Raw genomic sequence first — 11,688 nt, 5'->3', positions numbered from 1 at the left:
TACAGGCATTAAATGATGAGAAAAGATAAAATCAAGCAACCGCAAAGACAGGGAGAAGATAAATACATGAAACATTGAACTTATGCAATACAAAACTCCATTTTGGGCAAAATGGCTCTGCCATCCATCTACATGATCAATAACTGGTAAAAACCACTTGGAATTAAAGTGCTCAACAAGACAAGATTTATTACACACTTAAAAAAATTAAGTTTAGCCTTGAGCTTAATTCCTGGGCACTGCAGCTCCATGATGCACTCTGCTGTTGGGTGGACTACCACCTCGCCGAAAGCACACTTTATGTGCCTTTATTTATTGTGACACTTAAGCAGAAAGCTTAGAAAAGTAATTTGACTTTTATCTTTTTTTACTTTAAACCATCTCATTTATTTTTTGAAAATTCTTAAGGATGCCAGTTTATCTTGCTAATTATAATATGGTCAACTGATCTGAAAACAAAATAATCAGCCAAGAAAGCCTCAATAAATCCTCCACAGCAACGAGACAATCATTTAAACATCAGCATTATAAAACTATCAAGCAACCTGTAAAAAACAGTAACCAAATGCTTCACTTACTATCCACCTTCCAAAAAACCCATCACATTTGAATTTTTATATTAATTTTTAAATTAATTACAGTTTATTCACTTTGTATCCCAGCTATAGTCCCCTCTCCCAACCCCTCCCAAAGCCACTCTGCCTCCCTCATCTCCTCCCGTGCCCCTCCCAAGTCAACTAGCCTATCAGGTCTCATCAGGACTGGCTGCATTGTCCTCCTCTGTGGCCTGATGAGGCTGTTTCCCCCTCAGGGGGAGGTGATCAGAGAGCCAGCCACTGAGTTCATGTCAGAGACAGCCCGTATTCCCATAATGTCCTAATACTATCTTGTATTTGGAAAGAGTCCTTGAGCAAATGTTTACCAAATATTTTCTTGATAAAATTCTTCTTTACTTTATAGACCCTTATCTGGATGCAAAACACGGAAGTCAGAGAGTATATGACTGCTGCTATTTTCAGATAGTGTTATATGTGAGTGTGGTGTGAGTGAGTTTGTCTGTGTGGGTGTACACACCTGTGCATGGCTGGAGGCCAGCGGAGGACAACTCTTGGCTTATTCCCTTGAGACAAGGTCACTCACTCAAGTTGGAGGCTAGGCTGGTGGCTGGCTGGTGGCTGGCTGCCCTACTTACTCTTCCATCTCTGCCCACACAGCACTGGGATCATAGCTCATAGCTACACTCAGCTTAGCACGGAGCCATCTCTCCCACCCTTATGCTATTTATTATTATTATTATTATTCTTCAAACAAATCCCAAACTGAAGTGAAAGCTGTTGTTAGTTATCGTAGTGGGAGGCTCTGCACTCATGTAGCTCTTCATTGCTTAGGGCATGTTCTATTTGGGAACGATCTCATTTCACACTTAAAAATAATCTTTTAGTTTGGATAAAAAAAAAAAAACCGGATTTCTCCAGCTCTTCTGACCTTCACAGACGTAAAACAGAGAGAGCTCCTAAGGATCTCTTTTTAAGGACTCCAATAGCTCAGGAAATAATTACAGAAATTGGCAAATGGGGGCAAATGAAATGAAAAGACCTACATAGCAAAGGAAATAAACAGCAGAGTGAACAAAGAGTGGAGAATGGGAGAAAAAAAAATCTTTGCCAACTGTACCTCAGACACGGGATAATGCCTGAATCTGTGAAGTCTAAAAACTGAACAGACTCCACACATCACCCTCCAAAAGGATATAAATGAAGTGAACAGCAGCTCTCAAAAGGAGGAAGCAATGCCATTAGCCATGGACAACGCCATTGCCATTGGCCATGGACAACGCAACTGCCATTAGCCATGGACAATGCTCAGCATCCTCAGCCCTCATGGAAACGTAAATTAAAACTACAGTGAACTTCTGTCTCACTCCAGTCAGAATGGCCATTGCCAAGGAAACTAATGACTGATGCCAACGAGAATGTGAAGAAAGGGGAACATGTATGCAGTGTCTTTGGGAATTAAATCTTGTAGAGCCACATTGGAAATCAGTATGGAGCTTCCTCAAAAACTAAAACCTCAACCAAACTTTGGGCAGAGCACAGGGAGTCTTGTGGAAGAAGGGGGTATAAAAGGACCTGGATGGGACAGGAGCCACAAAAGGAGACCAACAAAGAAACAAAACAAAACAAACAAACAAACAAAAAAATCAGGAGGGCCTGGGGGGGAATACAGAGACTGATACGTCAACCAAAGGCCATACATATAAAGGACCTAGACCCTCTGCTCAGATGTGGCCCATAGACAGCTCAGTCTCCATGTGGGTTCCCTAGCAAGAGAAGAGACAGTCTCTGACATGAACTCTGTTGCCTGCTCCTTGATCACTTCTCCCTGGTGGGGTGACCCAGCCAGCTCACAGAGGAAGAGGATCCAGGCAGTCCTGATGGGACCTGAAAGGCTAGGTTCAGAGTGTAGGGGAGGAGGACTTTTTCTATCAGTGGACCAGGGAAGAGGGATAGGGGAGGAAGAGGGGAGAGGGTAGGGCAGGGAAAAGATGAGGGCCGTGACTACAAATGGGATACAAAGTGAATAAATTGTAAATAATAATAATAATAAATAATGAAATAATAATTTTAAAAACCCTAAACGCAGAACTAGAGCATGATCCAGTTAGATTAGTCACAGGAACATAACTGAAGGAAGCTAGGTAGGCACACCACAGAGATACTTACACAACCATGCTTACGGCTGCATTAGGCACAGTAGCCGAGATATAGAAATAGCCTGGACTGTCCATCTTCACAAGAGCATACAAAGCAATGTGGCATGCACACACTATAGAGTTTTATTCCTCCATGAAAGAGGAAATTATGTCATTTTCAAAAGAATAGGACTGGAGACTATGATGTTAAATGAAATAAGCTAGACTTACAAAAGCTGACTATTATGTGTTTCCTTTTCATATGAAGAACGTGTCAGCCAATCAATTGATCAATCAATCGATCAATCAATCTGTCCATCGTCTGTTTGTCTGTCTGTCTGTTTCAAGAACACACAAGAAAGGCTATGAGTGGAGGGGGTAGAAGCTGAGGGTAAACAGGAATGAGTGATGGTATGAAGACAAGGTAGCATATTCAGCACATTTTATCTCATGTAGAATCTAGATTTAGCAATATGAATTGCTGTGTGTGTGTGTGTGTGTGTGTGTGAGAGAGAGAGAGAGAGAGAGAGGAAGTAGAAGGATGGGAGAGAGCCTTGACAAGGTGAATATGAGCCAAGTATAATACACACAGACACACACACACACACACACACACACACACACACACACACACACACATATATATATACAGCAAAACGAGCTCCATTATTTTGCATGTTAACTAAAAAGTTAGCATTAGCATTTAAAAAATCTCTCTTCACAGAAAATAAGATGTATTCTCAAGAGGATCAACATTTGTCACCATCAAAGTATTCAAATGAAGACAAAGCAGGGGAAGAAAGTTTGAATGGCAACAACTTTACTCTGTTAGGAGAGTCATAGTGAGGGAGGCAACACTCCTTGGAGCTGGCTCAGCATTTATGTCCCATTTCCAGAGCGCTTACCTCAGAAGAAAGTAAGCAGAAGCGAGTTTCGGGACAGTCTTAGCAAAGGCGCACTCCGGGTGCTGTGTGCAGTAACCCTCCCTGTAGAATGACCTGTTAGCTGCAGTGGTCAGGAGGCAATGCAAGGGTCTTCCACCAGCAACCACTTCACTTTCACTAGTACTTACTTTTCATTACCTCAAGTGTGTTCTTGGTCATGAGATGCGTGACTATGGGCTATATGTTTTAATGACTAAGTTAGATGATTATAAAAAATCAGGTCCCATACACCCGTCACTGGCTCTGTCTGTGATCATCAGAAAGAACAAGTCCACCAATGTGAGGTGAGGGACAATGCTGACCCCACACGCCCTCTGAGTGCGGCCTCTGGACAGCTTTAAAAAGTGTGTGTGTTAAGAAGCACTCAGCTCAAGCTCATGTGCAGCCCATGACTGTGGGAGCTCAGTGCATCTGGCAGCAGAGCCAAGACACTGGTCTTCAAGATCACAGAAGGAACAAGGTGGGAGCTGTGGGGAAGGCATGTGGGGGTCAGCCCATGGCCTCAGGATGTTGCGGTGGCTTCTTACTTGGCACTAGCCAGGAATCAGGGGTGCAGAGCACTGAAGGAAACAAGCTATAGTTCTCAAGGTTTGTCTCTAGTGGCAAACTACCTAAATTACTCTACCTAAAAACATCTAAAGGCTCTACTTCCTAAAGGTTCCGCAAGCCCTTTAAACAATCCCACTGGCTAGTGACCAAGTTTTCAAACTCATAAACCAGTACACAGCATTTTATACACAAACTGTAACTACCAGACACAATGTAGAAACACTTCCTGTTTTAGAGATGAACACCTGAAGGATAAACAAGTTAAGAAACTTTCCCTATTGAGAATTCTCTGTTTAGCTCTGTACCCCATTTTTTAAAATTGGATTACTTGGTTTGTTGGTGTTTAACTTCTTGAGTTCTTTATATATTCTGGATATTAGTCCTCTGTCAGATATAGGGTTGGTGAAGATCCTTCCCCAGTCTGTAGGCTGTCATTTTGCTCTGATGACAGTGTCTTTTGCTTTACAGAAGCTTTTCAGTTTCGAGAGGTCCCATTTATGGATTGTTGATCACCTGTGCTGATGGTGTTCTGCTCAGGAAGTTCTCTCCTGTACCAATGAGTTCCAGGCTCTTCCCCACTTTTTCTTCTAACCGATTTAGTGTGTCTGGTTTTATGTTGAGGTCTTTGAACTACTTGGACATTAGTTTTGTGCAGGGTCTATTTGCATTTTTCTACATGTAGACATCCAGTTAGACCAGCACCATTTGCTGAAGATGTTATCTTTTTTCCATTGTATTGTTTTGGCTTCTTTGTCAAAAATCAAGAATCCGTAGGTGTGTGGGTTTATTTCTGGGTCTTCCGTTCTGTTCCATTGATCCACCATTCTGTTTCTATGCCAGTACCATACAGTTTTTATTACTCTGGCTCTATAGGACAGCTTGAGATCAGAGATGGAGATACCTCCAGAAGATCTGTTATTGTACAGGATTGTTTTAGCAATTCTGGGTTTTTTGTTTCTCCATATGAAACTGAGAATTGTCTTTCGAGTTCTGTAAAGTTCTTGATGGGAATTGCATTGAATCTGTAGATTGCTTTTGGTAAAATGGCCATTTTTACTATGTTAATCCTACCAATCCATGAGCACGGGAGATCTTTCATCTTCTGATATCTTCTTCAATCTTTTTTTTTTTTCTTCAGGGACTTGAAGTTTTTTTCATACAGGTCTTTCACTTGCTTGGTTAGAGTCACACCAAGGTACTTTATGTTATTTGTGTCTATCGTGAAGGGTGTTGTTTCCCTAATTTCTTTCTCAGCCTCTTTTGTCTTTGGTATACAGGAGGGCTTCTGATTTTTTTTGAGTAGATTTTGTATCCTGCCACTTTGCTGAAGGTGTTTATCAGCTGAAGGAGTTCTCTGATTGAATTTTTGGGGTCGCTCATGTATACTATCATATCATCTGCAAATAGTGACACTTTGACTTCTCCCTTTCCAATTTGTATTTCCTTGATCTCCTTTAGTTGTCTTAGTGCTCTGGCTAGGACTTCAAGTACTATGTTGAAGAGGTATGGAGAGAGTGGGCACCCTTCCCTTGTCCCTGATTTCAGTGGGGTTGATTCAAGTTTCTCTCCATTTAGTTTGGTGTTGACTGTAGGCTTGCTATTTTTCTACATGTAGACATGCAGTTAGACCAGCACCATTTGTTGAAGATGCTGTCTTTTTTCCATTGGCTTCTTGTTTAAAAAGGAAGTATCCGTAGGTGTGTGGGTTTATTTCTGCAACTTCGATTCGATTCCATTGATTCAGCAGTCTGTTTCTATACTGGTATCATGCCATACTTATTACTGTTGCTGTATAGTACAGCTTGAGATCAGGGATGGAGATACCTCCAGAAGATCTTTTATTGTATGGACCTGCAGAGAATGATGCTCCAACCAACGACCATGCATGGAGAGGACCTAGACCTCCCCCACTCAGATGTAGCCCCTAGGCAGCTCAGTCTCCATATGGGTTTCTTGTAAGGGCAGCAGGGGCTGTCTCTGACATAGACTCAGTGGCCATCTCTTTGATCACCTCTCCCTTGCCGGGGGGTGGTGGTGGTGGTCAGCCTTGCCAGGCCACAGAGGAAGACAATGCATCCAGATGAGACCTGATAGGCTAGGGTCAGACAGAGGGGAGAAGGTCCTCCCCTATCAGTGGAGTAGGGGAGGGTCATAGGGGAAGAAGAGGGAGTGAGGGTGGGACTGTGAGGAGTGTGGGAGGGGCTACAGCTGGGTCACACAGTGAATAAATTGTAATTAATAATAATAATAAATTAAAAAAGAGAAACTTTCCCAGAGGCATAAAGGTAGCAAGGTGGAGCTGGGATTTGAGCTGGGACTTGGACCTCTATTTTGCAAGCTGCTCAGTGCATACTTGCATAAGTTTATATCTGAGTTTTTATGAGCGTTAGGGTGACAGAGGCTTTTGGATGTAGTAAGACAGCATGGTCACTGCTGAAGCTGCCCAACTGGTTCAAATCTTGACCCTGTTTGTAGCCAATCACCAGCAGTCATTTGTGCCCCATTTCTTTTCTTTTCTTGAGCCAAAATGATTATTTCTCTCTGTCTTGCATTTGAAGTACTCCTCACTAACATTCTTGGCCTGAGATTCTTTGCCATAGGCCTTAACCACCACACAGCTGAAACCACTTTCCGTGGCTTCCCCTCTCAATTTTACAGAGGCCTACCCACTTCCCTGAGTTTCTTGTTGTCGTCAACCTTCATCAGGTTGATCTGGTGCTCAGCACAGAGCGCCTCCACCAGCTTGACGGACACGGGCTCCTCACAGCTGGATGCAAGCACACAAAGATGGGCCTGGCACTTGTCTAAGGCTTTGGCAGCTTTGCGCATGCCGCGTGTTAGGTGATTGTGGATGAGGGCGCGCTTCAGTACCTCCTGTAGAGTAGTGTTGATGTCTGTTACACCTCCAGCAGCAATGCCTTCCTCAGCCATGGCGGTCGATTACTGGTGAGGCCGAATTTGGACCACACCCTAGCCTCTGCCACTGACATAGCTGAGCGGTGTCAGGGGAAAAGGATGTGTCCATATTTCTAAGTTTCTTCACCCAAAGGTAAGAAAGCTGGAATCCCTGTGCCAGGCTCATAGCAAGGATGAAGCAAATGCTCAACACACAGGTAGGTCCATGATTAGTAAACACATAATTTTCAAGTTCTCCAACTTTGCTCATGAGAATGTTTTTTCTTCCTGTAATATTTTTCTACCAGGCCATCTTCCTCTATCCATTTCTTTCGGATTGAACTTAGACAGGCCTTTCTGAAAACTGTAGATAGTGAGAGCACGACCTCCTTCCTCCATGATGCATTTCCATAGCACCTGCATCTCCTTGGCAACGAGTACCACACGGGTCAGTGCCAGCTCATGACTACATGCCCTGTGAGACTTGGTGACATTGGGTCAGAGACTGTTCAACACTGGCACTGATATTCTCATCACTCTTCCTGAGGCAGCGGGGCACACTAGTCTTAATTATTTGTCTAGTTGCTGTGGCAAAGAACTGACCAAGGCATTTTAAGGAAGGAAGGGTTTATGTTTGCTTGCAATTCAAGGGGAAATCCATCATGGCAGGAGTGCTTTGGTGGCAGGAGCTTGAGGCAACTGCTCACACTGCACACCTAATCAGCACGGAGAGATGAGTACTGGCAGTCAGCAGACTTTCTCCTTGTTCATCTAGTCCTGGACAGCGGCTCAGAGAATGGCTCTACCCACAGTTGGGTGGGTCTTTCCGTGTTTAATTTACCCAATCTAGATTATTTCTCACAAGCATGTCCAGAGATTTGCCTTCCATGGGATTTTTTTTTAATTCCTTCAGGTTGGCAATATTACTCATCACAGTAGCTTTGTGAAGACAAGTAGATAGGGCTCTGAGGATCCTAAACAAGCCTGATGCATGAGGTGGAGAGCAGACATCAGTGGGGAGGTGAGACCCACATCCATGGGTTTGGCCTCAAGGGACAGTGACATGGTCTCTCCTCCAGAGAGGGCTGGAGGTCGCACACATGGCAGTGATGCAAAGCCAAGAGCTGAGCTTTGTCCTGCGTTTGCAGATACTGAGATCAGGATATAAGCTTTGGGAGTCAAAAGGACACAAGGATCAGGTAGAAGAAATGCTTTACTCTGTAGGTAAGCAAACTGCAGTTAGCTGCTTCTCAGTGGTCTCTACCTAATTATCGACAAAGAGAAGCTTTCACACAAGTTATCCTTTTGCTCTGTGAAATTTGTTAAAAATGTTCCTCCCTCCCTTCTATAAAGATAGCAAAAGTAATAGTGAAAAATGTAACTACTATGTGTTTAGGATTTACAGGAGGGTTTGTGGTTGGTGTGTCCAGCTGAGACAGTTAAGTGTCTCCTGAAAGTTGGGGTCTATTTCTCATTCTGCTTTTAGAAGGACAAATTCTCTTGTGTGATTTCCACTACTGGGGATAAATGAGATAGTCACAGGTTAGCAGAAATTAAAGACTTAGCGAAGAATAACTTTTCTAGTAAATCTCGAATCTCCTCGATGCTACCACTCTACTATTAGGAGAATTCTAAGAAGATAGCCTCTTAGTGCCAACTAAAATGAAGAATAATATTATTGTGCAAGAAGTCAGGCTTGACCGTATCCGGAGCCACTGCATGCTGCAGAAATTGTGATTAAATCAAGACAATGAAGGTCATGTACACACTCTCCTTCTCCCCTTGCCCGTTGTCGTCTTTATTTATTTTCCCTTTAATAAGCTGGCTTTCTCACAATGATGGGAGATGGATGATGTAACACATTTATACTCCCAGAGGATAACAGCTTGGTACGGCCTGGCTAGGCTCTGACAGACAGCATTGAAATGTGAAGTGACTAAACAAATTAGACCTCTGGCCTGGGTGAAGTGATGCGATTCAACGAAGAGCTGTGCACTTCCCAGTAGAGAGACACGTCCATTAGATAAACAGAGACTAGAGAAAGGCGATTAGTTGACAAGGTGCAGGGGAGACCAAGGGCTCCACAGTAGATTGCGTCAGTTACAAAGCCTGCAAGGTATATTGGCAACTCAGGGGACAGAGCACATCTTGAGATGCTGGAGCAGGCGGTTGGTGGTGGGGCGTGGGGAGCGGTTAACAGAGAAGAAGTGTGTGTGAAGAAGCAACATGGGAATCTATGCTCTTGCAACCAAAGTAGAAAATACGACATAAAACAAAAAGGGGGTTAGTAGAACATATGTGAAATGAAAGGACAAGGGGAAGAGGAATGTTGGAGCTAAGTTTTAAGTGAAGATGGATACAGGAGGTGAGGGAAACGAGAAGGGCAGGTGTGCCAGCAGTACCGCTGCCTGAGGAAGCTTGGCGAGGCCCCCTGAGGAAGCTTGGCGAGGCCCCGTGAGTTTGTAAGCTACTTAAAGCATAGTAGAAGGAGGAGGTTAAACAGAGCTATCCTGCACGGGCAAACGAAGCTGCTTCCAGACAACATTGGCTGTTATATGACGACATCACCCAAACAGGACAGGCTTCTGCTCTTGTTCTGAACTGCCCCCCCAACAACTAGAGAAGACCCTATTGGTAAGGACACCACCTTCTGTGGTTGTGGGACCTAGAGAAGGACATCTTGGATGGACAAGGGCGATTTTCCTGCTGGCCACTGGTAGGCTTCCCGGGCCTCAGAGCCTGGCTCCACAAGGGTGAGCATATGTGTGGCGCTAACTGCATTGAGTGGTTATTTAAAGACGTGAAGCTGGGAAGAAGATAGGAGATATGCTGGGGAAGGTGGGGTTTGAGAGAGACAGAGGTGGGGATAAATATGGCCAAGATACGATGAATAAATGCTATATGTGAAAGTCTAAACAAACAAATGATTTTACAATAAAAACAACAAGAAAAACACGTACAGAAGAGACTGGCTTGATGAATATGAGGGCTTTAGTGAGAGAATACAGGAGAAAAACAGGAAGCATCTGTAAGGCCATGGTAATCAATCCAAGGTTCACAAAATTTAACTCAGCCTGCAATTCTGACGTACATAGACAGTACTGCTTAATTATCTTGCTTAAAGCAAGTTTGGGCTTCCTGCTCAAATTTCCATCCCTTGCTTAGCAGGATGAGAAGGCTTTCCGTTCTGTCTTGCTAACCCTTAGTTAAGAATCCCTTGCTTAGCAGGATGAAAAGGCTTTCCGTTCTGTCTTGTTAAACCTTAGTTAAGAATGATGCATTTAAGGAGTCTTTGTGGCAAGTCTTGGTTTCCTTATTGCTCATTAAGATGGCTTCGGGGGACCTGAAAACGGTAGCTCTTGGGCACAACTGCAGTGGATGTTAAGTACATGTGTGGCTGCAGAGGTCAGGGCTGTGCTTGGCGCAGGGAAGACCCTACTGGCACTTTCCTGTCAGCTTCGTAGGGCTGGCGCTTTTCATCTGATTGACCCCCGCTTCCCTGGCCCTGGAGAAAGAGCCTCCAAGCCTTTGGACCATGCGCCACCCACCCTACCCATCTTATTTACCCCACGTCTTTTAGTCGCACATCCATGACCAAGCGTCAGCAGCAGCTCTCAACGGTGCAGGTGTGACGGTTAGGACTGGGGCATCTTCGACTAAATGGCTTCCTGTCATGTTGACGAAGAAGTTGGCGTGCCAGTTGTAGGCACAGAGTGTGATGAGGTGGTCTCCTAGTGTTCTTTGTAGAGAACAGAGCATGTGTTCCCAGGAGTTATAGCCACCTGTTTAGTTTCACTTCTCTAACTCACCTCCCTTCTACAGATCACAGAGAGAAAATGGGGGCAAGTCTGACAAACTCTGCCTCTTATTTCCTGCTATTTTAACAGTCATGTTGGGTAGCTCCTAGCTCTCGGTCTTCTTGAAGCAAACTAAAACCAAAGACCACAGGACTGGTGAACTTGCTGAAGAAGTGACTGGAACTGAAGTAAATGTCAAAGTCTGAGTGTTGGAAACTTATTCCTAGGTGGCTTCTGGGGGGTTGGGTGGGAATTTTGAGAGGTGTACAGGCTGTGAGGGTTCCACTTCTATGGCTAGATTAAAGCTTTAACAGGTACTGGCAGAGGAAAGGTGTTCCCTCGGCCCTTCCACTGGCCACACCTAAGACACAGTGCTCCTCCCCTCCGGAAGATACAGACACCAAGGTGCCATGATGGAGTCAGAGGAACCCTCAGGAGGAATCAAACCTGCTACCACCTTGATCTTACCTTCCTCTGATTATACAATCATGAAGAAAGATTGCTCTCTTTCATAAACGAGCCTCAGGTGTTCTGCTGCACCAGCATAGACTACCATTGTCTTTGTCTAGCTGTATCATCTCTTCTTGTATGTGATGTAATAAATGCTTTCTGAATAATCTCCCTGTCAAGTCAACATTCCTTCTGTACCAGATACAAGACACTCCTTAAAGCAGTGGTTCTCAATCTGTGTGTTGCGACCTTCTTGGGGGCAGTCAAATGACCATTTTACAGGGCTACCTAAGACCATCAGAAAATACAGATATGATTTACATTATGATTCCTAACAATGGCATAATTACAGTTATGAAGC

At 44.1% G+C, this 11,688-nt stretch overlaps 1 protein-coding gene and 1 pseudogene across 1 annotated transcript in view; both read right to left on the bottom strand.

The window, feature by feature from the left end:
- Positions 1-11,688, bottom strand: part of Nwd2 (NACHT and WD repeat domain containing 2) — a 135,093-nt gene that overhangs the window by 60,192 nt on the left and 63,213 nt on the right. The gene's annotated exons all lie outside the window — the stretch shown is intronic.
- LOC129688940 (40S ribosomal protein S12-like) lies at positions 6,665-7,116 on the bottom strand (annotated as a pseudogene).

This window comes from Psammomys obesus, unplaced genomic scaffold (genome assembly GCF_907164565.1).
Source record: "Psammomys obesus unplaced genomic scaffold, mPsaObe1.curated_primary_1811, whole genome shotgun sequence".
Classification (NCBI taxonomy): Eukaryota; Metazoa; Chordata; class Mammalia; order Rodentia; family Muridae; genus Psammomys; species Psammomys obesus.
Note: the sequence above shows the minus strand (reverse complement) of the source record. Positions and strands in the feature narration are given on the sequence as shown.